Genomic DNA, 27,960 nt, shown 5'->3' on the forward strand with positions numbered 1-27,960 from the left:
TCAGCTCAGTGTCGCAAATCTACAGGGCTCTCTATATTTCTACAAACAAGTCAGAGGTTCAGAACAATTTAAGGTGGCACAGTTCATTAACCTGCTCATAGCCATAGCACTGATCTGAGCAAGTGCAATGTGGAACCAGGGTGGAGAGCACATTCCCTCCTCTGACCGTTTCTTCAATCTGTTTCACCAACTGTTTGATCATGCTCCAGAGGCTAAAGGAAATCAGAGAAAAACTGTCACCCAGGGAAGTCGAGGAGCCAGCGAATATGCCCTGGAATCCAGATCCATTGCCTCTGCTAGCATGTAGCTGAACCTGCACTGGAATCTGCTTAGCATCAAGGACTGAACCGGGCCAGACTCATCAAAATAGCATATCGCGACAAGCAGAAATCCCTGGACGCGCGTATTGACCTCTCCATTCATCTCGACCCCCTGCAGTGGAATTGTCAGCCCCCAGGTTTCACGTAGAACGCACTAACTGGCATAGGCCAGTGGAAGAGTAGGCCGATTGGTCAAGTACTCCATTCTCGAACAAGAAAGGAGGAGTAGGGCTAAATTGTGTTTCTATTGTGGCAGCAACCAACACTGAGTGTCTCCGTGCCTAGTGCATCCTGCCCAAAGACAGCCATTACTCACAAGGAAGCGGGCTACACTCCGGCCACACCCACCTTAGATGAGTCCCTACAAAAATGTGCCTCCTCAAACTTTCTCGCTTCCTTTTCACCTTGTCCTTCGCAGTTCAAGCTGCTCAGCTCAGTGTCGCAAATCATATCTCTAAACCCCTGCTGTGTTAACCACCTCTACTTACATCAAAAGTCCAGAGTCAACCCATCCCTGCCCTGTTGAGCTTGACGCTTTCGATTTGTTTGTATGTTGTTGTTTATTTTTTAAAGAAAGCATTCTCTGCAGTTTTACAGTATACTGTGCCATCAACATGGACACAGAGGGGGTGTGTGAGAGGCAACATGAGATAGACAGATAGCTATACTTTATTTACTCTGCAACTGTTAAAAGGGAGAGGAGCTAGCAGAGGATGGTTTCGATCCATCGACCTCTGGGTTATGGGCCCAGCACGCTTCCGCTGCGCCACTCTGCTTCACGGACACCCCAGATGGGACTCGAACCCACAATCCCTGGCTTAGGAGGCCAATGCCTTATCCATTAGGCCACTGGGACACCGTGGGGGTCCATGCGGGGCTCTCTCGATAGCGGCTGAAGAAAATCTAGCGAGGGCGCGACAACGGCAGATAGCTATGCTCGGCGTGAAAATCACACAGTTGTTCACCACACCGACAACACCAATACCGATTATGGCGGCAACCAACCCCTTGGCTCTCCCGCTCATCGCTCGGCCGGGCAAATATTCAGGTGAACCTGCTCAGTGTACAGGCATTCTTCTACAGGACTCTCTATATTTCTACAAACAAGTCAGAGGTTCAGAACAATTTAAGGTGGCACAGTTCATAAACCTGCTCATAGCCAAAGCACTGATCTGAGCAAGTGCAATGTGGAACCAGGGTGGAGAGCACATTCCCTCCTCTGACCGTTTCTTCAATCTGTTTCACCAACTGTTTGATCATGCTCCAGAGGCTAAAGGAAATCAGAGAAAAACTGTCACCCAGGGAAGTCGAGGAGCCAGCGAATATGCCCTGGAATCCAGATCCATTGCCTCTGCCAGCGGGTAGCTGAACCTGCACTGGAATCTGCTTAGCATCAAGGACTGAACCGGGCCAGACTCATCAAAATAGCATATCGCGACAAGCAGAAATCCCTGGACGCGCGTATTGACCTCTCCATTCATCTCGACCCCCTGCAGTGGAATTGTCAGCCCCCAGGTTTCACGTAGAACGCACTAACTGGCATAGGCCAGTGGAAGAGTAGGCCGATTGGTCAAGTACTCCATTCTCGAACAAGAAAGGAGGAGTAGGGCTAAATTGTGTTTCTATTGTGGCAGCAACCAACACTGAGTGTCTCCGTGCCTAGTGCATCCTGCCCAAAGACAGCCATTACTCACAAAGAAGCGGGCTACACTCCGGCCACACCCACCTTAGATGAGTCCCTACAAAAATGTGCCTCCTCAAACTTTCTCGCTTCCTTTTCACCTTGTCCTTCGCAGTTCAAGCTGCTCAGCTCAGTGTCGCAAATCTACAGGGCTCTCTATATTTCTACAAACAAGTCAGAGGTTCAGAACAATTTAAGGTGGCACAGTTCATTAACCTGCTCATAGCCATAGCACTGATCTGAGCAAGTGCAATGTGGAACCAGGGTGGAGAGCACATTCCCTCCTCTGACCGTTTCTTCAATCTGTTTCACCAACTGTTTGATCATGCTCCAGAGGCTAAAGGAAATCAGAGAAAAACTGTCACCCAGGGAAGTCGAGGAGCCAGCGAATATGCCCTGGAATCCAGATCCATTGCCTCTGCTGGCATGTAGCTGAACCTGCACTGGAATCTGCTTAGCATCAAGGACTGAACCGGGCCAGACTCATCAAAATAGCATATCGCGACAAGCAGAAATCCCTGGACGCGCGTATTGACCTCTCCATTCATCTCGACCCCCTGCAGTGGAATTGTCAGCCCCCAGGTTTCACGTAGAACGCACTAACTGGCATAGGCCAGTGGAAGAGTAGGCCGATTGGTCAAGTACTCCATTCTCGAACAAGAAAGGAGGAGTAGGGCTAAATTGTGTTTCTATTGTGGCAGCAACCAACACTGAGTGTCTCCGTGCCTAGTGCATCCTGCCCAAAGACAGCCATTACTCACAAAGAAGCGGGCTACACTCCGGCCACACCCACCTTAGATGAGTCCCTACAAAAATGTGCCTCCTCAAACTTTCTCGCTTCCTTTTCACCTTGTCCTTCGCAGTTCCAGCTGCTCAGCTCAGTGTCGCAAATCTACAGGGCTCTCTATATTTCTACAAACAAGTCAGAGGTTCAGAACAATTTAAGGTGGCACAGTTCATAAACCTGCTCATAGCCAAAGCACTGATCTGAGCAAGTGCAATGTGGAACCAGGGTGGAGAGCACATTCCCTCCTCTGACCGTTTCTTCAATCTGTTTCACCAACTGTTTGATCATGCTCCAGAGGCTAAAGGAAATCAGAGAAAAACTGTCCAGTGCCCAAAGACAGCCATTACTCACAAAGAAGCGGGCTACACTCCGGCCACACACACCTTAGATGAGTCCCTACAAAAATGTGCCTCCTCAAACTTTCTCGCTTCCTTTTCACCTTGTCCTTCGCAGTTCAAGCTGCTCAGCTCAGTGTCGCAAATCATATCTCTAAACCCCTGCTGTGTTAATCACCTCTACTTACATCAAAAGTCCAGAGTCAACCCATCCCTGCCCTGTTGACCTTGACGCTTTCGATTTGTTTGTATGTTGTTGTTTATTTTTTAAAGAAAGCATTCTCTGCAGTTTTACAGTATACTGTGCCATCAACATGGACACAGAGGGGGTGTGTGAGAGGCAACATGAGATAGACAGATAGCTATACTTTATTTACTCTGCAACTGTTAAAAGGGAGAGGAGCTAGCAGAGGATGGCTTCGATCCATCGACCTCTGGGTTATGGGCCCAGCACGCTTCAGCTGCGCCACTCTGCTTCACGGACACCCCAGATGGGACTCGAACCCACAATCCCTGACTTAGGAGGCCAATGCCTTATCCATTAGGCCACTGGGACACCGTCGGGGTCCATGCGGGGCTCTCTCGATAGCGGCTGAAGAAAATCTAGCGAGGGCGCGACAACGGCAGATAGCTATGCTCGGCGTGAAAATCACACAGTTGTCCACCACACCGACAACACCAATACCGATTATGGCGGCAACCAACCCCTTGGCTCTCCCGCTCATCGCTCGGCCGGGCAAATATTCAGGTGAACCTGCTCAGTGTACAGGCATTCTTCTACAGGACTCTCTATATTTCTACAAACAAGTCAGAGGTTCAGAACAGTTTAAGGTGGCACAGTTCATAAACCTGCTCATAGCCAAAGCACTGATCTGAGCAAGTGCAATGTGGAACCAGGGTGGAGAGCACATTCCCTCCTCTGACCGTTTCTTCAATCTGTTTCACCAACTGTTTGATCATGCTCCAGAGGCTAAAGGAAATCAGAGAAAAACTGTCAAACAGGGAAGTCGAGGAGCCAGCGAATATGCCCTGGAATCCAGATCCATTGCCTCTGCCAGCGGGTAGCTGAACCTGCACTGGAATCTGCTTAGCATCAAGGACTGAACCGGGCCAGACTCATCAAAATAGCATATCGCGACAAGCAGAAATCCCTGGACGCGCGTATTGACCTCTCCATTCATCTCGACCCCCTGCAGTGGAATTGTCAGCCCCCAGGTTTCACGTAGAACGCACTAACTGGCATAGGCCAGTGGAAGAGTAGGCCGATTGGTCAAGTACTCCATTCTCGAACAAGAAAGGAGGAGTAGGGCTAAATTGTGTTTCTATTGTGGCTGCAACCTACACTGAGTGTCTCCGTGCCTAGTGCATCCTGCCCAAAGACAGCCATTACTCACAAAGAAGCGGGCTACACTCCGGCCACACCCACCTTAGATGAGTCCCTACAAAAATGTGCCTCCTCAAACTTTCTCGCTTCCTTTTCACCTTGTCCTTCGCAGTTCAAGCTGCTCAGCTCAGTGTCACAAATCTACAGGGCTCTCTATATTTCTACAAACAAGTCAGAGGTTCAGAACAATTTAAGGTGGCACAGTTCATTAACCTGCTCATAGCCATAGCACTGATCTGAGCAAGTGCAATGTGGAACCAGGGTGGAGAGCACATTCCCTCCTCTGACCGTTTCTTCAATCTGTTTCACCAACTGTTTGATCATGCTCCAGAGGCTAAAGGAAATCAGAGAAAAACTGTCACCCAGGGAAGTCGAGGAGCCAGCGAATATGCCCTGGAATCCAGATCCATTGCCTCTGCTAGCATGTAGCTGAACCTGCACTGGAATCTGCTTAGCATCAAGGACTGAACCGGGCCAGACTCATCAAAATAGCATATCGCGACAAGCAGAAATCCCTGGACGCGCGTATTGACCTCTCCATTCATCTTGACCCCCTGCAGTGGAATTGTCAGCCCCCAGGTTTCACGTAGAACGCACTAACTGGCATAGGCCAGTGGAAGAGTAGGCCGATTGGTCAAGTACTCCATTCTCGAACAAGAAAGGAGGAGTAGGGCTAAATTGTGTTTCTATTGTGGCTGCAACCTACACTGAGTGTCTCCGTGCCTAGTGCATCCTGCCCAAAGACAGCCATTACTCACAAAGAAGCGGGCTACACTCCGCCCACACACACCTTAGATGAGTCCCTACAAAAATGTGCCTCCTCAAACTTTCTCGCTTCCTTTTCACCTTGTCCTTCGCAGTTCCAGCTGCTCAGCTCAGTGTCGCAAATCTACAGGGCTCTCTATATTTCTACAAACAAGTCAGAGGTTCAGAACAATTTAAGGTGGCACAGTTCATTAACCTGCTCATAGCCATAGCACTGATCTGAGCAAGTGCAATGTGGAACCAGGGTGGAGAGCACATTCCCTCCTCTGACCGTTTCTTCAATCTGTTTCACCAACTGTTTGTTCATGCTCCAGAGGCTAAAGGAAATCAGAGAAAAACTTTCACCCAGGGAAGGCGAGGAGCCAGCGAATATGCCCTGGAATCCTGATCCATTGCCTCTGCCAGCGGGTAGCTGAACCTGCACTGGAATCTGCTTAGCATCAAGGACTGAAGCGGGCCAGACTCATCAAAATAGCATATCGCGACAAGCAGAAATCCCTGGACGCGCGTATTGACCTCTCCATTCATCTCGACCCCCTGCAGTGGAATTGTCAGCCCCCAGGTTTCACGTAGAACGCACTAACTGGCATAGGCCAGTGGAAGAGTAGGCCGATTGGACAAGTACTCCATTCTCGAACAAGAAAGGAGGAGTAGGGCTAAATTGTGTTTCTATTGTGGCTGCAACCAACACTGAGTGTCTCCGTGCCTAGTGCATCCTGCCCAAAGACAGCCATTACTCACAAAGAAGCGGGCTACACTCCGGCCACACCCACCTTAGATGAGTCCCTACAAAAATGTGCCTCCTCAAACTTTCTCGCTTCCTTTTCACCTTGTCCTTCGCAGTTCAAGCTGCTCAGCTCAGTGTCGCAAATCATATCTCTAAACCCCTGCTGTGTTAACCACCTCTACTTACATCAAAAGTCCAGAGTCAACCCATCCCTGCCCTGTTGAGCTTGACGCTTTCGATTTGTTTGTATGTTGTTGTTTATTTTTTAAAGAAAGCATTCTCTGCAGTTTTACAGTATACTGTGCCATCAACATGGACACAGAGGGGGTGTGTGAGAGGCAACATGAGATAGACAGATAGCTATACTTTATTTACTCTGCAACTGTTAAAAGGGAGAGGAGCTAGCAGAGGATGGCTTCGATCCATCGACCTCTGGGTTATGGGCCCAGCACGCTTCCGCTGCGCCACTCTGCTTCACAGACACCCCAGATGGGACTCGAACCCACAATCCCTGGCTTAGGAGGCCAATGCCTTATCCATTAGGCCACTGGGACACCGTCGGGGTCCATGCGGGGCTCTCTCGATAGCGGCTGAAGAAAATCTAGCGAGGGCGCGACAACGGCAGATAGCTATGCTCGGCGTGAAAATCACACAGTTGTCCACCACACCGACAACACCAATACCGATTATGGCGGCAACCAACCCCTTGGCTCTCCCGCTCATCGCTCGGCCGGGCAAATATTCAGGTGAACCTGCTCAGTGTACAGGCATTCTTCTACAGGACTCTCTATATTTCTACAAACAAGTCAGAGGTTCAGAACAGTTTAAGGTGGCACAGTTCATAAACCTGCTCATAGCCAAAGCACTGATCTGAGCAAGTGCAATGTGGAACCAGGGTGGAGAGCACATTCCCTCCTCTGACCGTTTCTTCAATCTGTTTCACCAACTGTTTGATCATGCTCCAGAGGTTAAAGGAAATCAGAGAAAAACTTTCACCCAGGGAAGTCGAGGAGCCAGCGAATATGCCCTGGAATCCAGATCCATTGCCTCTGCCAGCGGGTAGCTGAACCTGCACTGGAATCTGCTTAGCATCAAGGACTGAAGCGGGCCAGACTCATCAAAATAGCATATCGCGACAAGCAGAAATCCCTGGACGCGCGTATTGACCTCTCCATTCATCTCGACCCCCTGCAGTGGAATTGTCAGCCCCCAGGTTTCACGTAGAACGCACTAACTGGCATAGGCCAGTGGAAGAGTAGGCCGATTGGTCAAGTACTCCATTCTCGAACAAGAAAGGAGGAGTAGGGCTAAATTGTGTTTCTATTGTGGCAGCAACCAACACTGAGTGTCTCAGTGCCAAGTGCATCCTGCCTAAAGACAGCCATTACTCACAAAGAAGCGGGCTACACTCCGGCCACACCCACCTTAGATGAGTCCCTACAAAAATGTGCCTCCTCAAACTTTCTCGCTTCCTTTTCACCTTGTCCTTCGCAGTTCAAGCTGCTCAGCTCAGTGTCGCAAATCTACAGGGCTCTCTATATTTCTACAAACAAGTCAGAGGTTCAGAACAATTTAAGGTGGCACAGTTCATTAACCTGCTCATAGCCATAGCACTGATCTGAGCAAGTGCAATGTGGAACAAGTGTGGAGAGCACATTCCCTCCTCTGACCGTTTCTTCAATCTGTTTCACCAACTGTTTGATCATGCTCCAGAGGTTAAAGGAAATCAGAGAAAAACTGTCCAGTGCCCAAAGACAGCCATTACTCACAAAGAAGCGGGCTACACTCCGGCCACACCCACCTTAGATGAGTCCCTACAAAAATGTGCCTCCTCAAACTTTCTCGCTTCCTTTTCACCTTGTCCTTCGCAGTTCAAGCTGCTCAGCTCAGTGTCGCAAATCATATCTCTAAACCCCTGCTGTGTTAACCACCTCTACTTACATCAAAAGTCCAGAGTCAACCCATCCCTGCCCTGTTGAGCTTGACGCTTTCGATTTGTTTGTATGTTGTTGTTTATTTTTTAAAGAAAGCATTCTCTGCAGTTTTACAGTATACTGTGCCATCAACATGGACACAGAGGGGGTGTGTGAGAGGCAACATGAGATCGACAGATAGCTATACTTTATTTACTCTGCAACTGTTAAAAGGGAGAGGAGCTAGCAGAGGATGGTTTCGATCCATCGACCTCTGGGTTATGGGCCCAGCACGCTTCCGCTGCGCCACGGACACCCCAGATGGGACTCGAACCCACAATCCCTGGCTTAGGAGGCCAATGCCTTATCCATTAGGCCACTGGGACACCGTCGGGGTCCATGCGGGGCTCTCTCGATAGCGGCTGAAGAAAATCTAGCGAGGGCGCGACAACGGCAGATAGCTATGCTCGGCGTGAAAATCACACAGTTGTCCACCACACCGACAACACCAATACCGATATGGCGGCGACCAACCCCTTGGCTCTCCCGCTCATCGCTCGGCCGGGCAAATATTCAGGTGAACCTGCTCAGTGTACAGGCATTCTTCTACAGGACTCTCTATATTTCTACAAACAAGTCAGAGGTTCAGAACAGTTTAAGGTGGCACAGTTCATAAACCTGCTCATAGCCAAAGCACTGATCTGAGCAAGTGCAATGTGGAACCAGGGTGGAGAGCACATTCCCTCCTCTGACCGTTTCTTCAATCTGTTTCACCAACTGTTTGATCATGCTCCAGAGGCTAAAGGAAATCAGAGAAAAACTGTCAAACAGGGAAGTCGAGGAGCCAGCGAATATGCCCTGGAATCCAGATCCATTGCCTCTGCCAGCGGGTAGCTGAACCTGCACTGGAATCTGCTTAGCATCAAGGACTGAACCGGGCCAGACTCATCAAAATAGCATATCGCGACAAGCAGAAATCCCTGGACGCGCGTATTGACCTCTCCATTCATCTCGACCCCCTGCAGTGGAATTGTCAGCCCCCAGGTTTCACGTAGAACGCACTAACTGGCATAGGCCAGTGGAAGAGTAGGCCGATTGGTCAAGTACTCCATTCTCGAACAAGAAAGGAGGAGTAGGGCTAAATTGTGTTTCTATTGTGGCTGCAACCTACACTGAGTGTCTCCGTGCCTAGTGCATCCTGCCCAAAGGCAGCCATTACTCACAAAGAAGCGGGCTACACTCCGGCCACACCCACCTTAGATGAGTCCCTACAAAAATGTGCCTCCTCAAACTTTCTCGCTTCCTTTTCACCTTGTCCTTCGCAGTTCAAGCTGCTCAGCTCAGTGTCGCAAATCTACAGGGCTCTCTATATTTCTACAAACAAGTCAGAGGTTCAGAACAATTTAAGGTGGCACAGTTCATTAACCTGCTCATAGCCATAGCACTGATCTGAGCAAGTGCAATGTGGAACAAGTGTGGAGAGCACATTCCCTCCTCTGACCGTTTCTTCAATCTGTTTCACCAACTGTTTGATCATGCTCCAGAGGTTAAAGGAAATCAGAGAAAAACTGTCCAGTGCCCAAAGACAGCCATTACTCACAAAGAAGCGGGCTACACTCCGGCCACACCCACCTTAGATGAGTCCCTACAAAAATGTGCCTCCTCAAACTTTCTCGCTTCCTTTTCACCTTGTCCTTCGCAGTTCAAGCTGCTCAGCTCAGTGTCGCAAATCATATCTCTAAACCCCTGCTGTGTTAACCACCTCTACTTACATCAAAAGTCCAGAGTCAACCCATCCCTGCCCTGTTGAGCTTGACGCTTTCGATTTGTTTGTATGTTGTTGTTTATTTTTTAAAGAAAGCATTCTCTGCAGTTTTACAGTATACTGTGCCATCAACATGGACACAGAGGGGGTGTGTGAGAGGCAACATGAGATAGACAGATAGCTATACTTTATTTACTCTGCAACTGTTAAAAGGGAGAGAAGCTAGCAGAGGATGGCTTCAATCCATCGACCTCTGGGTTATGGGCCCAGCACGCTTACGCTGCGCCACGCTACTTCACGGACACCCCAGATGGGACTCGAACCCACAATCCCTGGCTTAGGAGGCCAATGCCTTATCCATTAGGCCACTGGGACACCGTCGGGGTCCATGCGGGGCTCTCTCGATAGCGGCTGAAGAAAATCTAGCGAGGGCGCGACAACGGCAGATAGCTATGCTCGGCGTGAAAATCACACAGTTGTCCACCACACCGACAACACCAATACCGATTATGGCGGCAACCAACCCCTTGGCTCTCCCGCTCATCGCTCGGCCGGGCAAATATTCAGGTGAACCTGCTCAGTGTACAGGCATTCTTCTACAGGACTCTCTATATTTCTACAAACAAGTCAGAGGTTCAGAACAGTTTAAGGTGGCACAGTTCATAAACCTGCTCATAGCCAAAGCACTGATCTGAGCAAGTGCAATGTGGAACCAGGGTGGAGAGCACATTCCCTCCTCTGACCGTTTCTTCAATCTGTTTCACCAACTGTTTGATCATGCTCCAGAGGCTAAAGGAAATCAGAGAAAAACTGTCACCCAGGGAAGTCGAGGAGCCAGCGAATATGCCCTGGAATCCAGATCCATTGCCTCTGCCAGCGGGTAGCTGAACCTGCACTGGAATCTGCTTAGCATCAAGGACTGAACCGGGCCAGACTCATCAAAATAGCATATCGCGACAAGCAGAAATCCCTGGACGCGCGTATTGACCTCTCCATTCATCTCGCCCCCCTGCAGTGGAATTGTCAGCCCCCAGGTTTCACGTAGAACGCACTAACTGGCATAGGCCAGTGGAAGAGTAGGCCGATTGGTCAAGTACTCCATTCTCGAACAAGAAAGGAGGAGTAGGGCTAAATTGTGTTTCTATTGTGGCTGCAACCAACACTGAGTGTCTCCGTGCCTAGTGCATCCTGCCCAAAGACAGCCATTACTCACAAAGAAGCGGGCTACACTCCGGCCACACCCACCTTAGATGAGTCCCTACAAAAATGTGCCTCCTCAAACTTTCTAGCTTCCTTTTCACCTTGTCCTTCGCAGTTCAAGCTGCTCAGCTCAGTGTCGCAAATCTACAGGGCTCTCTATATTTCTACAAACAAGTCAGAGGTTCAGAACAATTTAAGGTGGCACAGTTCATTAACCTGCTCATAGCCATAGCACTGATCTGAGCAAGTGCAATGTGGAACCAGGGTGGAGAGCACATTCCCTCCTCTGACCGTTTCTTCAATCTGTTTCACCAACTGTTTGATCATGCTCCAGAGGTTAAAGGAAATCAGAGAAAAACTGTCACCCAGGGAAGTCGAGGAGCCAGCGAATATGCCCTGGAATCCAGATCCATTGCCTCTGCTAGCATGTAGCTGAACCTGCACTGGAATCTGCTTAGCATCAAGGACTGAAGCGGGCCAGACTCATCAAAATAGCATATCGCGACAAGCAGAAATCCCTGGACGCGCGTATTGACCTCTCCATTCATCTCGACCCCCTGCAGTGGAATTGTCAGCCCCCAGGTTTCACGTAGAACGCACTAACTGGCATAGGCCAGTGGAAGAGTAGGCCGATTGGTCAAGTACTCCATTCTCGAACAAGAAAGGAGGAGTAGGGCTAAATTGTGTTTCTATTGTGGCTGCAACCTACACTGAGTGTCTCCGTGCCTAGTGCATCCTGCCCAAAGACAGCCATTACTCACAAAGAAGCGGGCTACACTCCGGCCACACCCACCTTAGATGAGTCCCTACAAAAATGTGCCTCCTCAAACTTTCTCGCTTCCTTTTCACCTTGTCCTTCGCAGTTCAAGCTGCTCAGCTCAGTGTCGCAAATCTACAGGGCTCTCTATATTTCTACAAACAAGTCAGAGGTTCAGAACAATTTAAGGTGGCACAGTTCATTAACCTGCTCATAGCCATAGCACTGATCTGAGCAAGTGCAATGTGGAACCAGGGTGGAGAGCACATTCCCTCCTCTGACCGTTTCTTCAATCTGTTTCACCAACTGTTTGATCATGCTCCAGAGGTTAAAGGAAATCAGAGAAAAACTGTCACCCAGGGAAGTCGAGGAGCCAGCGAATATGCCCTGGAATCCAGATCCATTGCCTCTGCTAGCATGTAGCTGAACCTGCACTGGAATCTGCTTAGCATCAAGGACTGAACCGGGCCAGACTCATCAAAATAGCATATCGCGACAAGCAGAAATCCCTGGACGCGCGTATTGACCTCTCCATTCATCTCGACCCCCTGCAGTGGAATTGTCAGCCCCCAGGTTTCACGTAGAACGCATTAACTGGCATAGGCCAGTGGAAGAGTAGGCCGATTGGTCAAGTACTCCATTCTCGAACAAGAAAGGAGGAGTAGGGCTAAATTGTGTTTCTATTGTGGCAGCAACCGACACTGAGTGTCTCAGTGCCTAGTGCATCCTGCCCAACGACAGCCATTACTCACAAAGAAGAGGGCTACACTCCGGCCACACCCACCTTAGATGAGTCCCTACAAAAATGTGCCTCCTCAAACTTTCTCGCTTCCTTTTCACCTTGTCCTTCGCAGTTCAAGTTGCTCAGCTCAGTGTCGCAAATCATATCTCTAAACCCCTGCTGTGTTAACCACCTCTACTTACATCAAAAGTCCAGAGTCAACCCATCCCTGCCCTTTTGACCTTGACGCTTTCGATTTGTTTGTATGTTGTTGTTTATTTTTTAAAGAAAGCATTCTCTGCAGTTTTACAGTATACTGTGCCATCAACATGGACACAGAGGGGGTGTGTGAGAGGCAACATGAGATAGACAGATAGCTATACTTTATTTACTCTGCAACTGTTAAAAGGGAGAGGAGCTAGCAGAGTATGGTTTCGATCCATCGACCTCTGGGTTATGGGCCCAGCACGCTTCCGCTGCGCCACTCTGCTTCACAGACACCCCAGATGGGACTCGAACCCACAATTTCTGGCTTAGGAGGCCAATGCCTTATCCATTAGGCCACTGGGACACCGTCGGGGTCCATGCGGGGCTCTCTCGTTAGCGGCTGAAGAAAATCTAGCGAGGGCGCGACAACGGCAGATAGCTATGCTCGGCGTGAAAATCACACAGTTGCCCACCACACCGACAACACCAATACCGATTATGGCGGCAACCAACCCCTTGGCTCTCCCGCTCATCGCTCGGCCGGGCAAATATTCAGGTGAACCTGCTCAGTGTACAGGCATTCTTCTACAGGACTCTCTATATTTCTACAAACAAGTCAGAGGTTCAGAACAATTTAAGGTGGCACAGTTCATAAACCTGCTCATAGCCAAAGCACTGATCTGAGCAAGTGCAATGTGGAACCAGGGTGGAGAGCACATTCCCTCCTCTGACCGTTTCTTCAATCTGTTTCACCAACTGTTTGATCATGCTCCAGAGGCTAAAGGAAATCAGAGAAAAACTGTCACCCAGGGAAGTCGAGGAGCCAGCGAATATGCCCTGGAATCCAGATCCATTGCCTCTGCTAGCATGTAGCTGAACCTGCACTGGAATCTGCTTAGCATCAAGGACTGAAGCGGGCCAGACTCATCAAAATAGCATATCGCGACAAGCAGAAATCCCTGGACGCGCGTATTGACCTCTCCATTCATCTCGACCCCCTGCAGTGGAATTGTCAGCCCCCAGGTTTCACGTAGAACGCATTAACTGGCATAGGCCAGTGGAAGAGTAGGCCGATTGGTCAAGTACTCCATTCTCGAACAAGAAAGGAGGAGTAGGGCTAAATTGTGTTTCTATTGTGGCAGCAACCGACACTGAGTGTCTCAGTGCCAAGTGCATCCTGCCCAACGACAGCCATTACTCACAAAGAAGAGGGCTACACTCCGGCCACACCCACCTTAGATGAGTCCCTACAAAAATGTGCCTCCTCAAACTTTCTCGCTTCCTTTTCACCTTGTCCTTCGCAGTTCAAGCTGCTCAGCTCAGTGTCGCAAATCATATCTCTAAACCCCTGCTGTGTTAACCACCTCTACTTACATCAAAAGTCCAGAGTCAACCCATCCCTGCCCTGTTGAGCTTGACGCTTTCGATTTGTTTGTATGTTGTTGTTTATTTTTTAAAGAAAGCATTCTCTGCAGTTTTACAGTATACTGTGCCATCAACATGGACACAGAGGGGGTGTGTGAGAGGCAACATGAGATAGACAGATAGCTATACTTTATTTACTCTGCAACTGTTAAAAGGGAGAGAAGCTAGCAGAGGATGGCTTCAATCCATCGACCTCTGGGTTATGGGCCCAGCACGCTTCCGCTGCGCCACGCTACTTCACGGACACCCCAGATGGGACTCGAACCCACAATCCCTGGCTTAGGAGGCCAATGCCTTATCCATTAGGCCACTGGGACACCGTCGGGGTCCATGCGGGGCTCTCTCGATAGCGGCTGAAGAAAATCTAGCGAGGGCGCGACAACGGCAGATAGCTATGCTCGGCGTGAAAATCACACAGTTGTCCACCACACCGACAACACCAATACCGATTATGGCGGCAACCAACCCCTTGGCTCTCCCGCTCATCGCTCGGCCGGGCAAATATTCAGGTGAACCTGCTCAGTGTACAGGCATTCTTCTACAGGACTCTCTATATTTCTACAAACAAGTCAGAGGTTCAGAACAGTTTAAGGTGGCACAGTTCATAAACCTGCTCATAGCCAAAGCACTGATCTGAGCAAGTGCAATGTGGAACCAGGGTGGAGAGCACATTCCCTCCTCTGACCGTTTCTTCAATCTGTTTCACCAACTGTTTGATCATGCTCCAGAGGCTAAAGGAAATCAGAGAAAAACTGTCACCCAGGGAAGTCGAGGAGCCAGCGAATATGCCCTGGAATCCAGATCCATTGCCTCTGCCAGCGGGTAGCTGAACCTGCACTGGAATCTGCTTAGCATCAAGGACTGAAGCGGGCCAGACTCATCAAAATAGCATATCGCGACAAGCAGAAATCCCTGGACGCGCGTATTGACCTCTCCATTCATCTCGACCCCCTGCAGTGGAATTGTCAGCCCCCAGGTTTCACGTAGAACGCACTAACTGGCATAGGCCAGTGGAAGAGTAGGCCGATTGGTCAAGTACTCCATTCTCGAACAAGAAAGGAGGAGTAGGGCTAAATTGTGTTTCTATTGTGGCTGCAACCAACACTGAGTGTCTCCGTGCCTAGTGCATCCTGCCCAAAGACAGCCATTACTCACAAAGAAGCGGGCTACACTCCGGCCACACCCACCTTAGATGAGTCCCTACAAAAATGTGCCTCCTCAAACTTTCTAGCTTCCTTTTCACCTTGTCCTTCGCAGTTCAAGCTGCTCAGCTCAGTGTCGCAAATCTACAGGGCTCTCTATATTTCTACAAACAAGTCAGAGGTTCAGAACAATTTAAGGTGGCACAGTTCATTAACCTGCTCATAGCCATAGCACTGATCTGAGCAAGTGCAATGTGGAACCAGGGTGGAGAGCACATTCCCTCCTCTGACCGTTTCTTCAATCTGTTTCACCAACTGTTTGATCATGCTCCAGAGGTTAAAGGAAATCAGAGAAAAACTGTCACCCAGGGAAGTCGAGGAGCCAGCGAATATGCCCTGGAATCCAGATCCATTGCCTCTGCTAGCATGTAGCTGAACCTGCACTGGAATCTGCTTAGCATCAAGGACTGAAGCGGGCCAGACTCATCAAAATAGCATATCGCGACAAGCAGAAATCCCTGGACGCGCGTATTGACCTCTCCATTCATCTCGACCCCCTGCAGTGGAATTGTCAGCCCCCAGGTTTCACGTAGAACGCACTAACTGGCATAGGCCAGTGGAAGAGTAGGCCGATTGGTCAAGTACTCCATTCTCGAACAAGAAAGGAGGAGTAGGGCTAAATTGTGTTTCTATTGTGGCTGCAACCTACACTGAGTGTCTCCGTGCCTAGTGCATCCTGCCCAAAGACAGCCATTACTCACAAAGAAGCGGGCTACACTCCGGCCACACCCACCTTAGATGAGTCCCTACAAAAATGTGCCTCCTCAAACTTTCTCGCTTCCTTTTCACCTTGTCCTTCGCAGTTCAAGCTGCTCAGCTCAGTGTCGCAAATCTACAGGGCTCTCTATATTTCTACAAACAAGTCAGAGGTTCAGAACAATTTAAGGTGGCACAGTTCATTAACCTGCTCATAGCCATAGCACTGATCTGAGCAAGTGCAATGTGGAACCAGGGTGGAGAGCACATTCCCTCCTCTGACCGTTTCTTCAATCTGTTTCACCAACTGTTTGATCATGCTCCAGAGGTTAAAGGAAATCAGAGAAAAACTGTCACCCAGGGAAGTCGAGGAGCCAGCGAATATGCCCTGGAATCCAGATCCATTGCCTCTGCTAGCATGTAGCTGAACCTGCACTGGAATCTGCTTAGCATCAAGGACTGAACCGGGCCAGACTCATCAAAATAGCATATCGCGACAAGCAGAAATCCCTGGACGCGCGTATTGACCTCTCCATTCATCTCGACCCCCTGCAGTGGAATTGTCAGCCCCCAGGTTTCACGTAGAACGCATTAACTGGCATAGGCCAGTGGAAGAGTAGGCCGATTGGTCAAGTACTCCATTCTCGAACAAGAAAGGAGGAGTAGGGCTAAATTGTGTTTCTATTGTGGCAGCAACCGACACTGAGTGTCTCAGTGCCTAGTGCATCCTGCCCAACGACAGCCATTACTCACAAAGAAGAGGGCTACACTCCGGCCACACCCACCTTAGATGAGTCCCTACAAAAATGTGCCTCCTCAAACTTTCTCGCTTCCTTTTCACCTTGTCCTTCGCAGTTCAAGTTGCTCAGCTCAGTGTCGCAAATCATATCTCTAAACCCCTGCTGTGTTAACCACCTCTACTTACATCAAAAGTCCAGAGTCAACCCATCCCTGCCCTTTTGACCTTGACGCTTTCGATTTGTTTGTATGTTGTTGTTTATTTTTTAAAGAAAGCATTCTCTGCAGTTTTACAGTATACTGTGCCATCAACATGGACACAGAGGGGGTGTGTGAGAGGCAACATGAGATAGACAGATAGCTATACTTTATTTACTCTGCAACTGTTAAAAGGGAGAGGAGCTAGCAGAGTATGGTTTCGATCCATCGACCTCTGGGTTATGGGCCCAGCACGCTTCCGCTGCGCCACTCTGCTTCACAGACACCCCAGATGGGACTCGAACCCACAATTTCTGGCTTAGGAGGCCAATGCCTTATCCATTAGGCCACTGGGACACCGTCGGGGTCCATGCGGGGCTCTCTCGATAGCGGCTGAAGAAAATCTAGCGAGGGCGCGACAACGGCAGATAGCTATGCTCGGCGTGAAAATCACACAGTTGCCCACCACACCGACAACACCAATACCGATTATGGCGGCAACCAACCCCTTGGCTCTCCCGCTCATCGCTCGGCCGGGCAAATATTCAGGTGAACCTGCTCAGTGTACAGGCATTCTTCTACAGGACTCTCTATATTTCTACAAACAAGTCAGAGGTTCAGAACAATTTAAGGTGGCACAGTTCATAAACCTGCTCATAGCCAAAGCACTGATCTGAGCAAGTGCAATGTGGAACCAGGGTGGAGAGCACATTCCCTCCTCTGACCGTTTCTTCAATCTGTTTCACCAACTGTTTGATCATGCTCCAGAGGCTAAAGGAAATCAGAGAAAAACTGTCACCCAGGGAAGTCGAGGAGCCAGCGAATATGCCCTGGAATCCAGATCCATTGCCTCTGCTAGCATGTAGCTGAACCTGCACTGGAATCTGCTTAGCATCAAGGACTGAAGCGGGCCAGACTCATCAAAATAGCATATCGCGACAAGCAGAAATCCCTGGACGCGCGTATTGACCTCTCCATTCATCTCGACCCCCTGCAGTGGAATTGTCAGCCCCCAGGTTTCACGTAGAACGCATTAACTGGCATAGGCCAGTGGAAGAGTAGGCCGATTGGTCAAGTACTCCATTCTCGAACAAGAAAGGAGGAGTAGGGCTAAATTGTGTTTCTATTGTGGCAGCAACCGACACTGAGTGTCTCAGTGCCAAGTGCATCCTGCCCAACGACAGCCATTACTCACAAAGAAGAGGGCTACACTCCGGCCACACCCACCTTAGATGAGTCCCTACAAAAATGTGCCTCCTCAAACTTTCTCGCTTCCTTTTCACCTTGTCCTTCGCAGTTCAAGTTGCTCAGCTCAGTGTCGCAAATCATATCTCTAAACCCCTGCTGTGTTAACCACCTCTACTTACATCAAAAGTCCAGAGTCAACCCATCCCTGCCCTGTTGAGCTTGACGCTTTCGATTTGTTTGTATGTTGTTGTTTATTTTTTAAAGAAAGCATTCTCTGCAGTTTTACAGTATACTGTGCCATCAACATGGACACAGAGGGGGTGTGTGAGAGGCAACATGAGATAGACAGATAGCTATACTTTATTTACTCTGCAACTGTTAAAAGGGAGAGGAGCTAGCAGAGGATGGTTTCGATCCATCGACCTCTGGGTTATGGGCCCAGCACGCTTCCGCTGCGCCACTCTGCTTCACAGACACCCCAGATGGGACTCGAACCCACAATTTCTGGCTTAGGAGGCCAATGCCTTATCCATTAGGCCACTGGGACACCTTCGGGATCCATGCGGGGCTCTCTCGATAGCGGCTGAAGTAAATCTAGCGAGGGCGCGACAACGGCAGATAGCTATGCTCGGCGTGAAAATCACACAGTTGCCCACCACACCGACAACACCAATACCGATTATGGCGGCAACCAACCCCTTGGCTCTCCCGCTCATCGCTCGGCCGGGCAAATATTCAGGTGAACCTGCTCAGTGTACAGGCATTCTTCTACAGGACTCTCTATATTTCTACAAACAAGTCAGAGGTTCAGAACAATTTAAGGTGGCACAGTTCATAAACCTGCTCATAGCCAAAGCACTGATCTGAGCAAGTGCAATGTGGAACCAGGGTGGAGAGCACATTCCCTCCTCTGACCGTTTCTTCAATCTGTTTCACCAACTGTTTGATCATGCTCCAGAGGCTAAAGGAAATCAGAGAAAAACTGTCACCCAGGGAAGTCGAGGAGCCAGCGAATATGCCCTGGAATCCAGATCCATTGCCTCTGCTAGCATGTAGCTGAACCTGCACTGGAATCTGCTTAGCATCAAGGACTGAACCGGGCCAGACTCATCAAAATAGCATATCGCGACAAGCAGAAATCCCTGGACGCGCGTATTGACCTCTCCATTCATCTCGACCCCCTGCAGTGGAATTGTCAGCCCCCAGGTTTCACGTAGAACGCATTAACTGGCATAGGCCAGTGGAAGAGTAGGCCGATTGGTCAAGTACTCCATTCTCGAACAAGAAAGGAGGAGTAGGGCTAAATTGTGTTTCTATTGTGGCAGCAACCGACACTGAGTGTCTCAGTGCCTAGTGCATCCTGCCCAACGACAGCCATTACTCACAAAGAAGAGGGCTACACTCCGGCCACACCCACCTTAGATGAGTCCCTACAAAAATGTGCCTCCTCAAACTTTCTCGCTTCCTTTTCACCTTGTCCTTCGCAGTTCAAGTTGCTCAGCTCAGTGTCGCAAATCATATCTCTAAACCCCTGCTGTGTTAACCACCTCTACTTACATCAAAAGTCCAGAGTCAACCCATCCCTGCCCTTTTGACCTTGACGCTTTCGATTTGTTTGTATGTTGTTGTTTATTTTTTAAAGAAAGCATTGTCTGCAGTTTTACAGTATACTGTGCCATCAACATGGACACAGAGGGGGTGTGTGAGAGGCAACATGAGATAGACAGATAGCTATACTTTATTTACTCTGCAACTGTTAAAAGGGAGAGGAGCTAGCAGAGGATGGTTTCGATCCATCGACCTCTGGGTTATGGGCCCAGCACGCTTCCGCTGCGCCGCTCTGCTTCACGAACACCCAAGATGGGACTCAAACCCACAATCCCTGGCTTAGAAGTCCAATGCCTTATCCTTTAGGCCACTGGGACACCGCCGGGGTCCATCCGGGGCTCTCTCGATAGCGGCTGAAGAAAATCTAGCGAGGGCGCGACAACGGCAGATAGCTATGCTCGGCGTGAAAATCACACAGTTGTCCACCACACCGACAACACCTATACCGATTATGGCGGCAACCAACCCCTTGGCTCTCCCGCTCATCGCTCGGCCGGGCAAATATTCAGGTGAACCTGCTCAGTGTACAGGCATTCTTCTACAGGACTCTCTATATTTCTACAAACAAGTCAGAGGTTCAGAACAATTTAAGGTGGCACAGTTCATAAACCTGCTCATAGCCAAAGCACTGATCTGAGCAAGTGCAATGTGGAACCAGGGTGGAGAGCACATTCCCTCCTCTGACCGTTTCTTCAATCTGTTTCACCAACTGTTTGATCATGCTCCAGAGGCTAAAGGAAATCAGAGAAAAACTGTCACCCAGGGAAGTCGAGGAGCCAACGAATATGCCCTGGAATCCAGATCCATTGCCTCTGCCAGCGGGTAGCTGAACCTGCACTGGAATCTGCTTAGCATCAAGGACTGAACTGGGCCAGACTCATCAAAATAGCATATCGCGACAAGCAGAAATCCCTGGACGCGCGTATTGACCTCTCCATTCATCTCGACCCCCTGCAGTGGAATTGTCAGCCCCCAGGTTTCATGTAGAACGCACTAACTGGCATAGGCCAGTGGAAGAGTAGGCCGATTGGTCAAGTACTCCATTCTCGAACAAGAAAGGAGGAGTAGGGCTAAATTGTGTTTCTATTGTGGCAGCAACCAACACTGAGTGTCTCCGTGCCTAGTGCATCCGGCCCAAAGACAGCCATTACTCACAAAGAAGCGGGCTACACTCCGCCCACACACACCTTAGATGAGTCCCTACAAAAATGTGCCTCCTCAAACTTTCTCGCTTCCTTTTCACCTTGTCCTTCGCAGTTCAAGCTGCTCAGCTCAGTGTCGCAAATCATATCTCTAAACCCCTGGTGTGTTAACCACCTCTACTTACATCAAAAGTCCAGAGTCAACCCATCCCTGCCCTGTTGACAGTGCTGGGGCTGATGTGGGGCTGGGAAAATAATCAACTTCACGGTGATTATGTCAGGCCTCATTACACCATCTTGGCGTGGATTATTTTCCTAGAGCAACATACCCCTAAGTGTATTATTACTGATGGTAATATGACACGATGTAATGGGTTTTCATTAATAAAGTTACTGTGATGACCTCTACATCAGTCACTCACTATCCGTATTCAGTTATGAAAAACTCCATCAACCGTATCAGTGATATAGAGAAGGCATTTTTGTTTAATTTGATGATGACACAGATGATATTTGAAATTCATCACAACTGCATAATACATGTGTAATTTTGTGTGACTGCACTTATAACTCGACAGTAATTGAGGTACAGTCATCATATACTCTTAGACAAAAAGAGTAGTCTTAATATAAGCATCAACATTGTATTTTTTAAAGAGTTCCTCCCATTAGGAGCTACCTTTAACCTTAAGATTGTTGCAAATATGGTGTTGATTCATACTCTTTAAACAATTTTAAGAGAAAGAAATGGCAGAAAGACTGGCAGCTTGTTTTTTGACTGCAACAGATAAACCATCCAGAAGTCTTTAATAAAAACATATTTTATTAATTTTTTTTTTTATCACATGATTATTATTTGGCACATATTATCTACTTTTGTTTAAATATTAAAGTTGAATGAATTAAAAGACATTGCTAACATACAGACAACTATCGATACTGCTTGAAAAGAAAGAAAGAAACAAAGGAAGATAACAGATGAGCTCAACGTCGTTTTCGGAGCATGCGTTTCTCCAGTCGCTGAAGGATTTCCCTCACTGTCACATTTACTATCTCCCATGCACAGTGCTCATGAGACTGAGAACAAAGAGAGAAAACAAGAGAGATGAAACTCTCTACGATTTAACAGATTCAATTATTTAACATGATTTTGGGGCTGAGTTTGGGGCTGTTTAATCATGTGTCTTTAATCATTTCTAATATATGAAAAGGATTACCATATTGTCCTGAATAAAAGCCTCCAGTTTGTTAAAGCACGAAGCTACAGGCTTGTGATCAATGTTATGGGAATGATGAGCCTGGAAAACAGCGCACATAGTATTATTATTAATATTATTACAATGTACTGACATACATGTAGAAAAACATCAGATTTTGTTTAGTTGTTCTTCAGGGGAAACTTTTAAGTTTTACATAGATCCCTTTCAGAAAGAGGTCCAATATAAAACCCTACAACTAAATAAACTCTTACAACCCAAATTCCAAAAATGTTGGGACACTGTGTAAAATGTAAATAATTTCAGAGTGCAATGATTTGCAAATCTCATAAACCCATATGTTATTCACAATAGAACATTGAAACCATATCAAATGTTTAAAATGAGTAAATGTACCACTTTAAGAAAAAATGAAGTAATTTTGATTGTGATGGCTGCAATACATCTCAAAAAAGTCGAGACGGGGCAACAAAAGGCTGGAAAAGTAAGTGTTATTAAAAAGAAACAGCTGGACGTTAATTGGCAACAGGTCAGTAACATGACTGGGTATAAAAAGAGTATTGTAGAGATGCAGAGTCTTTCAGAAGTAAAGATGGGCAGAGGTTCACCAATCTGCGAAAAACTACATCTACAATTTGTGGAACAATTTCAGAATAATGTTCATCAACATTAAACTTGTGAAGACTATAAATATCTCATCATCTACAGTACATAATTTCATCAAAAGATTCCAAGAATCTGGAGAAATCTCTGCACGCAAGGGTGAAAATCAATATTGCATGCCCATGATCAATTCTGTATATTGGTGTTGTTACATGACTAAAGAGTTATAACTGACAGATCAAAGGTTAAGAATAATAATTAAATAATGATGATGCAGCAGTTTGATTGTATACAAGAAACATACAAACATACTGTATATTAGTTTGGAAATATAATTACATTCATCTTGGCGTAAGACACGATTGTGAATATTGTGATTATACAATTCTGTAATAATCTTTAGTTTTGGGACATTATCTATTAAAGTTAAATATTTTATTAAAGTTAAATATTTTAAGAATAGCACATGCCAGGCAGTGCAGATGTACAAAAAACACAGCTTGTCATTTTACTGAGATACCAGAATGCATATACATTTTGTGTGCTGGTAAACATTACAAAGCACTGTGATTGTTACAAAGCACTGACAACCGGGCCACCTTCCATAAATGTTAAATAAATATCTCATAACAAAAAAAAAAAAATGTCACCACATCAGTGATTATGCTTTTTCTTTGTTAAACAACATGGTTTTTAGATTCATTTATTATTAGTTTATTACAGCATCTGCCTTACAAGTCCCTCTGTATGAGTTAATAATAACATATTAGAATGAGTGCATTAATATAAACCTGTCGTTCATGTTACAATTGGAACTACTTTCCGAGCCATGCTGTTATACACAAACCTTCTGACCAATCAGATTCGAGAATTCAACTGTGCTGTGGTATAAATCTGAATATCCTGTTTATATACTACATGCTTAATTTGTGAAAACTATTCTGATCTACTCATTGATAATTGAGGCATCTCTTAATGACTACTACTAGTTAATCTTAACAAAGTAATTATATATCTGCTGCATTCAGTCAGTAAATATGGATGACATAGTACACTTTTTTCACAATAAAAAAAACCACATTCTCTGAGGTAGGACGCTACATTTTACTTACGCATAGAGTTAGAGTGCGTTGTGTGTGTTGAAGCATGTGGATGAACTGTTCAAGGTTTGGATTTTTCAGGTAAATGGATTCTGCTTCCTTCATGACATCAGCCATCAGCATGGCATTGAGCTCCACCTGAGTGCATCAAAAACAAATTAGTACATCGTTAAAAATCAATATATGTATTTATTTGCGAGCATTTTTTTAACATATCTTTTCTCTTCACCCAATATTAGTCTCCCTTTTCTACTCCTTAAAGGTGTTTAAATAAATAAATAAATGAAAATAAATAAATAAATAAATATATTAGTAAAATTAAATAAGGCAATTTATAAAGAAGAGTTTAGATTGATAGTACAGAAGAACTTTCTTTGGATCCTTGAAAAACTTTTAATTTTGAGAAACTGTTATTACTTAAAAAAAACAAAACAAAACAAAACAAAAAAACTATCACAGATCTAAGGATATTTGTCCTGGAAATTTTTAGATTATCAGAAGTTTATTTCAACACTAGGTACCTAGTTCCCTCCTGTTTCAGGGAACTGTTTCCCTGAAACATTTTAAACATTCCTGCAGCATTCCTGCAACAACACATTTTCAATGCGGCTATGTTAACACTCACATTTCCATACCATTACTGTTTGTCAGTACAGTAACACGAACATGGCATGAACAACATTATCACATCTTTATGTTTTTAGAATGTTGCAGTAATGTTATTTCTGGGATATTTGTCTGAGTTACTAAGAACATGTTGAATGCATACTGAATGTTCGAATAACGCTCTCTGGGGTATTTTTTTTCCCAATGGCAACATCAAAAAATAAATATGCACTGAAAGCTTCTTTAGGGAGCCAAACTGTTTTTATTTTTACTATGGTACCTTTTGATTTGTATTACAGATTTATGAAGAATTAATATGTTAATACTTCACCTGATGTAGCATTTTGGATGGATCACAAAGCTTGTCCTTGTTATAGTGATGAGCACATGTTTCGGATATCCCATTGCTCTATTGAACACACACACATCCACACATATTGGTATAAATGATCATTTCTGTGTAAACTTTATTTATTGATTAAAGTAAAGTTGAAACATAAGAGTTAATTTACCATGCTGCTTAAGGCTTGGAGGAGGTGTCCCCATTTTATCTGCTGTGTGCAGTGTTTATGAGCTTGAAGTAGAGCCAACAAGCTGCTCACGATGAGTACTCGGATCCAGATCATCTTTGATGCAGCTGTGGGATCGGGAATTTTAGAAATACTCATCTGTTGCTTTACATGACGGATCAAACATACAGCCTGTGGCAACAATAATGCTTATAATGCAGTCAAATGAATTTGATCTAAAATAACATCATTTTGTGAACAGTCATTAAATAGACAGATGTTTTTTAAAGAGCTAGTCTCTGTTGTTCCACTAGGGGGAGCTTCATTCCATTAACAAGCTGAAAAACTAACACTGTAACCGTGTCTATTTCCAAAATAATGTATTTAATTGTTTCACAGTAATGGGACACAGTACTTGGGAGTGAATGCACATCTTTTACAGGTTTTATGTTTGCTGTTACTGTAAATAATTTTGCAAACTATATTGATCCTCCTCCGACACACAATATTATGAGCTGTTTTTTTTTGTAGATTCATAACATATAATCCCAGTTGAAGGGGGTGAATAATTATGCAAGTCACCGTATATATACAGAACTGTATAGGCCCTAACTTTCTCACATGTTTATGACTTCTGCTTTATTGGATCAATTACACGCACACACACACACACACACACACACACACACACACACACACATATATATATATATATATATATATATATATATATATATATATATATATATATATATATATATATATATATATATATATATATATATATTATATTATATTATATATATAGGTCACTAACAACATATAAATCTGTCTGTCCTTAGAGATTAAAACAAACTTTTGCATGAACTAAATAAAAGTATTATTTTTGGCTTACCTGTGGTTGAGTTCTGTCTTGTTCTAAGCCGTGTGTTGAGGATGGAGGTGTGATGCTGAGCCCTGCAGCTCCATGGTGCTTTTATAGAGAAAGGATGCTGCAGTAGGTACACCACACCTGTCACTCTGACCTAAAATGAAACCAGAGGATTCCTTCATATTCCAGTTTGACATCTGGGAGTCCCCTCAGTAGAAAGTGTGGAGGTGTATAATTGTTTACCGGAATTACCTTTTGAGGCTGTGTCTTGAGAGGAAGCAAGGCAGTTAGCAGTTCTTTCTTATGACAAGCAGATTAAGGGACAGGAAAACACGCCCATTTGTTACCACTCCAGTACCGGAGGTAACCTTTTCAAAAGCTCATAATGAAATGGTTGAATGTGTGTTTATATATTTCAATAATTAAAGATTTAAAACATCTTTTAGACTATTATTAATCTGGTATTCTTTATTTATTTATGCATTATATGTTTCATATACTTTACTTAGGAATAAGCAAATCTTATATCTTGTAAATATGAAAGTATCACCCATGTTTTACTCTATTTCCATTGGTTGCCAGTCCACTATGGAACTGATTTTAAAATTTTAGTATTTGTTTTTAGAGCCGTACATAAACTGTAAACCCACAGTGTGTCCTTTGTCGGATTTGTTTAGAGTTTATTACTATGGTATGATATGGTCACATGGTAGTGCAGTGGGTAATGTTGTTGTCTCACAGCTCCATGGTCCCCAGTTTGATCTTGAACTCAGGTTACCATGCAGATGTTCACATGTTCTTCACATGTGTGTAGATTTCTCCAATTTCCTTGGACCTTTAAAAACAACTATACTATAACTACACTAAATTGTCCTCACATGTGAATGAGTGTGGATGGTGCCCTGTTGTCCCATTTAGGGTGCATTCCCACTTCATACCCAGTATTCCCAGGATATTCTCCTGACCCACAGTGACCAGGATAATGCATGAATAAATGTATTTTCCTTGTGTGTAATTTCATTTGAAGTACTTTAACATTTTTGCATACCATCACTGCAAAGTATTAACTGTAATTTCAAGCAAATTTTTTCTGAGTGAACAGTGCTGAATAAAACAAAAAAAGGAACAAATTTCACTAACATTCTTTCATTACTTCAAATTAAATAGACACATTTTACGATGCAAATTTTCATTAATTAATTAATTAATTCATATGATAGTTTAAGGACTGAGACTCACATGCGTCAACAACATATATATATATATATATATATATATATATATATATATATATATATATATATATATATATATATATATATAGTCTACTTAAGTACACTTTCTAGAGTCGACAAATCTAATGTGAATTTAATACCACATGTCAAAGATTGGGAAAATGTGCAATGTGTGAGTCTCTGTAAGGACTGGGTTGTTTTGGGGGAATCTCCTTCAAATTCATTGAGAGAGAGAGAGAGAGAGAGAGAGAGAGAGAGAGCATTTTGCACACCTCTGTGGATTATTGTGGTTTCCTGCTGGACCAGATCTTTGTTGCAATAATAATGCAGGTATTACAGTCACCTCCAGGCACTGCAGGCAAACCCGCATTCTTCCTGAATTATGTTATTCTTCTGGAGAGGAAACTGAAAGTGGAAGCAACCCGTTAGGTAATTATAATTAGTGGCTATTATTCATGACTGTAAATAGAGAATCCTTTTGTAATATAATGTACAAGTTGTTATCTAATGTAATGCATTACATACAACCATACATTTATAGAAATTATTTTTCAACAGTTCTATTTTTCAGTCAATTTGAAGGACCATTCTAATGTACTATCTTTCATTTCCATGAACAGTTTACATGTTCTGTTTAACTAATTAAATTCAAATGAAAAATCATTTGCTCAGCAAAACTGGCTTAACTAACTTAAAGAAATGTATGTATGTTGAACTCTTCACATTTGAGCAGCAGGTAGCATTGCTGCCTAACTGCTCGAGGGTCTCTGATTCGAGTTATGTGTTAGATAGCATTCTCAAAAGGCTAACTGAAAATGTTTTGGAAGATAAATCAAATTTTGTAAGTAAAAGAAGTACACTGATGCCCACATGGAAGTGCTAAGCTACAAAATAAGTTATATAGTTCTATTCCAAAAAATACGAATATCAGAAAAATAAGATTGGTGTGATGATTTGAAGTTGTTAAGTCTTTTTGTAGAATCAGTTCTTAATAATAAACCAGGTTATAGGAAAACGTTTTTAACCATGTGGGTGTTGGCCAAGAAACAGAAACCTTTAG

At 45.4% G+C, this 27,960-nt stretch overlaps 12 non-coding genes across 12 annotated transcripts; all 12 read right to left on the reverse strand.

Moving 5' to 3' along the window:
* Positions 1-1,024: 1,024 nt before the first annotated feature.
* On the reverse strand, positions 1,025-1,096 carry trnam-cau (transfer RNA methionine (anticodon CAU)). The gene has a single exon. It is a non-coding gene; the product is annotated as a tRNA-Met (tRNA).
* A 7-nt stretch (positions 1,097-1,103) lies between these two features.
* Positions 1,104-1,176, reverse strand: trnar-ccu (transfer RNA arginine (anticodon CCU)). Its single transcript has one exon. It is a non-coding gene; the product is annotated as a tRNA-Arg (tRNA).
* A 2,430-nt stretch (positions 1,177-3,606) lies between these two features.
* Positions 3,607-3,679, reverse strand: trnar-ccu (transfer RNA arginine (anticodon CCU)). The gene has a single exon. It is a non-coding gene; the product is annotated as a tRNA-Arg (tRNA).
* Positions 3,680-6,401: 2,722 nt separating this feature from the next.
* On the reverse strand, positions 6,402-6,473 carry trnam-cau (transfer RNA methionine (anticodon CAU)). The gene has a single exon. It is a non-coding gene; the product is annotated as a tRNA-Met (tRNA).
* A 7-nt stretch (positions 6,474-6,480) lies between these two features.
* trnar-ccu (transfer RNA arginine (anticodon CCU)) lies at positions 6,481-6,553 on the reverse strand. The gene has a single exon. It is a non-coding gene; the product is annotated as a tRNA-Arg (tRNA).
* A 1,672-nt stretch (positions 6,554-8,225) lies between these two features.
* trnar-ccu (transfer RNA arginine (anticodon CCU)) lies at positions 8,226-8,298 on the reverse strand. Its single transcript has one exon. It is a non-coding gene; the product is annotated as a tRNA-Arg (tRNA).
* Positions 8,299-9,979: 1,681 nt separating this feature from the next.
* On the reverse strand, positions 9,980-10,052 carry trnar-ccu (transfer RNA arginine (anticodon CCU)). Its single transcript has one exon. It is a non-coding gene; the product is annotated as a tRNA-Arg (tRNA).
* A 2,801-nt stretch (positions 10,053-12,853) lies between these two features.
* trnar-ccu (transfer RNA arginine (anticodon CCU)) lies at positions 12,854-12,926 on the reverse strand. Its single transcript has one exon. It is a non-coding gene; the product is annotated as a tRNA-Arg (tRNA).
* Positions 12,927-14,231: 1,305 nt separating this feature from the next.
* Positions 14,232-14,304, reverse strand: trnar-ccu (transfer RNA arginine (anticodon CCU)). The gene has a single exon. It is a non-coding gene; the product is annotated as a tRNA-Arg (tRNA).
* Positions 14,305-17,105: 2,801 nt separating this feature from the next.
* On the reverse strand, positions 17,106-17,178 carry trnar-ccu (transfer RNA arginine (anticodon CCU)). The gene has a single exon. It is a non-coding gene; the product is annotated as a tRNA-Arg (tRNA).
* Positions 17,179-18,404: 1,226 nt separating this feature from the next.
* On the reverse strand, positions 18,405-18,476 carry trnam-cau (transfer RNA methionine (anticodon CAU)). The gene has a single exon. It is a non-coding gene; the product is annotated as a tRNA-Met (tRNA).
* Positions 18,477-18,483: 7 nt separating this feature from the next.
* Positions 18,484-18,556, reverse strand: trnar-ccu (transfer RNA arginine (anticodon CCU)). Its single transcript has one exon. It is a non-coding gene; the product is annotated as a tRNA-Arg (tRNA).
* Between the last annotated feature and the right edge of the window lie 9,404 nt (positions 18,557-27,960).

Source organism: Ictalurus punctatus, chromosome 1 (genome assembly GCF_001660625.3).
Source record: "Ictalurus punctatus breed USDA103 chromosome 1, Coco_2.0, whole genome shotgun sequence".
NCBI lineage: Eukaryota > Metazoa > Chordata > Actinopteri > Siluriformes > Ictaluridae > Ictalurus > Ictalurus punctatus.